The sequence below is a fragment of the Camellia sinensis genome, chromosome 11, assembly GCF_055761805.1.
Source record: "Camellia sinensis isolate YWXY chromosome 11, ASM5576180v1, whole genome shotgun sequence".
Lineage (NCBI taxonomy): Eukaryota > Viridiplantae > Streptophyta > Magnoliopsida > Ericales > Theaceae > Camellia > Camellia sinensis.
Window position 1 is genome coordinate 163,861,186 of NC_138971.1, and position 3,691 is coordinate 163,864,876.

General features: G+C 32.1%; 1 pseudogene; it reads right to left on the reverse strand.

Annotated features, from left to right (window-relative positions):
• Positions 1 to 2,557: 2,557 nt before the first annotated feature.
• LOC114307454 (21 kDa protein pseudogene) lies at positions 2,558 to 3,431 on the reverse strand (annotated as a pseudogene).
• Positions 3,432 to 3,691: the final 260 nt, after the last annotated feature.

Genomic DNA, 3,691 nt, shown 5'->3' on the forward strand with positions numbered 1-3,691 from the left:
TTTAGACTAAAAAGTTGAAGAAAAAATATGAATGTTTGGGTTAACTTTTTAAATTTTTATGAGTATAAATAAGTGTGTAGGAGAAGATAGGGTAGTAGCCGTAAAGATTGGCAGTGATGACTGGGTGGTGAGTAGATGAGAAAATATTGTCTACTTCTTGGGCTTTGATTGGATGGTGTTGTTTGGCCCGTGGAAGCCCACCACGGGTCCCGTTTTTCTAATCGAAACCGTTAATATGTAGAACTCATCGAATACTACATGCTTATAAAAAATCACATTGATTGAATATCGATAATTATCTGATCATGTTAGCTTTCTTTGTTAACTGTTAACTATAATACCATCCAATTTTTATACAAAACTAATTTGATCATATAGTTAGTGATATCCGATAGCTGTAATTTTTTACAGACATATAGTACTAGACGAGTTTTATATATTGAACAGTTCGGATTATCAAAATGAAACTCATGGTGAGCCCCTACAGGCCCAACTTTACCCTGCAAATAAGTGAAGGTACACATATTATTTTTTGTTTTTCCTTTCATTGCAAGTGGCTGACGTCAATGTTTTAAAAATCGGACCGGTGAACGAACCGGAAAAGGCATCGGGTGGACGGGTCACCGGTTCAACCGTCGGGTTGAACCGGAATCGAACCGTGACGTAATAAATATATTAAAATTATATTTAAATAAAAATATAAGTAATAAAATTATAAATTAAAAATATTAAAAATATTAAATTATCTTAAATATTTGTCCTAATATTTTTTTTACTGAAAAATATAATAATTTATTTTAAAATATTATTAATTTCAATTTTGGAAGATGAAATCAAATATTTAATATTCCCTCCATATGATTTTAATTCAAATAATTTGATTGAAAGGAAAACAAAAATTTTGGAGGGATATCAAAATTTCAATATTCCCTCCAATACATTTGATTGAATCCCACATGGATTTCTTGAGTTTTTTTGAAAGAGTTTTTTTCTTATAAATAGGTGAAGACTTTCATAATAATTTCATCAAACTCTTAATGGGATTCCTCACAAGAGGTGACCCTTGAAAAAGAGTTTCAAATTAAAATTTTCTTATGTTCTTATATTTTATATATATATATATATATATAAAATAAGAAAGAAAGAAAAGAAAGAAAGAAAATAAAAAAAAAACAAAGAAAAAATTAAAAAATAAATAAATTTGAAACCGGTCCGGTTCAATCAACCCGTGACCGGGTCGACCGATTCACCGGTTTAATCGGTGGGTTCACCGGTTTTCAAAAAATAGGCCGGTTTTTACAGTTGGCCGGTTTAAGGGGGCTGACCGGACCGGAACCCCATCCGGTCACCGGTCGAACCGGCCGGTCCGGTCCGGTTTTTAAAACCATGGCTGACGTGTTCGTACGTTAATGGATTGGTCGGATTGAACTTTTATATTAATTTACCATACAAATTAATATTTGTATATTATTTTTTTAATTTTAATTTTTTTGGTAAATAGTAATAATTTTTTAATTTTTTTGATAATTTTTTAATCTTTTAACTTTTTTAGGGGTTGCCAAACTAACCCTAAAATGCGGAACCCAGTAACTCACCACCTAGACACATAAGCACAAGATAGGCATCACCTAAGTTTACAAGGTAGATTAGATTTTTTTTTTTTTTTTTTTTTTTGGTAGATTGGATCATATTGTTTGGGCTGTAAACTCACCAAGGCTCACTTTAAGTGATTGGATTAATTTATTTTGTAATTCTTTGTGTGGAGGTCATTCATAAATTATTATTTAAAAAAAAAAAAAAAAAGTAGAAGAGGAAGAAGAAGATAATAGAGTTACATAATTTTATCATATTTATTTTTTTTAAAAAAATTAAAGATATATTTTAAATTTATACTTGTCAACCAATTTTTTTAAAGACAAATCTAATAAAATTATATATTATCAATTTGATATTTTTGTGAATAATCTTACGCACAAAGAACAATAAAATAAACTCATTAAACCACTAAAATAGAACTCATAAGGAATTCGATGAGCCCAAATAGTACTAGGGGTGAGCATGGTATGAATTGATTTAGATTGGGGTAAAACTAAGACCAATTCGTTATCTATGGTTGTTGAAATATTGGAACAAATCCAATCCGTTTAAAGCATGGAACCAATCCAAACCAATTCATTTAAACACGGATTAGATCGGTTTAGGACCATAAATTTACATAATTAAATAACAAAAAAAATATAAAAAATTTAATTTCATAAAAACATAAAACATAGCATCATATTAGTTCCAGAATAGCAACATATATTTCCATAATAGCGACATATTGTTCTAAAATTTAAACAAATATAAGAAAACTGGTTCTACCATAAATATTTAGACTATTGCAAATTAAAACTAAAACCAACAAACAAAAGCAATAAAAGAAGATAATACGTGGGTTTAGGTTTGGATTTAGGTTTTATATAGAATAAAAAAAGATACTATGCAAGGAGATATATAATATAAATATAGTCTATTTGTATACGGCTCAGATTGATTCTAATTTGGAATCGTGGAGTTCAATCCAGAACTAATCCATAGACTACAAATTTTTAATTTTTCAATTTAAAACCGAATCACGAATTAAAAAAAACCAAACCACATCCGCTAAATTAAACTAAACTGGATCGAATTACAAATTTCACGTATCCTTTACTCAGCCCTAAATAGTAGTCTTTTTATCAGCTAAGGTGATGTTGCATGGGGCTTATTATGTGTAGCAGCATAGTTATTAACAAGAGCCAAAGCATTACTAGTCAAGTGAGCCACTTTCACAATGTAGCTCCGAACCACGGTCTTAACCACCCCATTCATGGCCTTTCCGTCGAACCCCTCCATACACGTATCATCGTCGGTCAACGCCGCGCTAACCCACGTCTCAATATTACTCATTTGAAACTCAAAGTCGGTGGAGGAACCTCCTCCTCCTCCTCCTCTGACACGAGCCATCTCTTCCATGGACCTCTGGAGCTCGTACACTGAGTCGCTCAATTCTTCAACACAATCAGCCATGGCTATAGCCTCCCTTGGCTTCAATCCTTGATCTTTCGACAGGTTTTTCATGGCGGCGGAGGTTGATTTGGTGGCTGAGATGGTGATGGAGAGGGCAGTGGTGGCTAACCGCTTAGGGCTTTTTTGGATTTTGTATGCATAGATTGAGAGGGAATTGTAGCATAAGTGTGGGTACAATGTGGTGTTACATGACTTTTTAATGAAGGCTGTGTTTGGTTTGGTGGTTGAGCACGAGTTGATGTATGTGGTGGTGAACAATAAGAGAGTGAGGAGAGTTGTTTGTGCATGGAAAAGAAATGAAGCTTCCATATCTCTCACTCTTTTCAAGATTGATGGGTGAAGTCATGCGAGTTTGAGGAAACTCTTTTCAAGATTGATGGGTGAAGTTATGGGAGTTTGAGGAAATTATGGAGTGATATCATTTTATAGATAAAAAAAAAAAAAAAAAAAAAAAAGAAGGGGGGAGAAAGAAAAAAAAAAAAAAAAACTAGTACTTGTGGTTATTTTACAAACCACAAAAATATATTTTATGTATGAGAGATAAAATATTTTGGCTGTGAAATTCTATAAAATCAAACACCGCCATTAGGAGACTAAATGTGTTGATTTATTAGCCGACATAAGGAACAATATGATTATT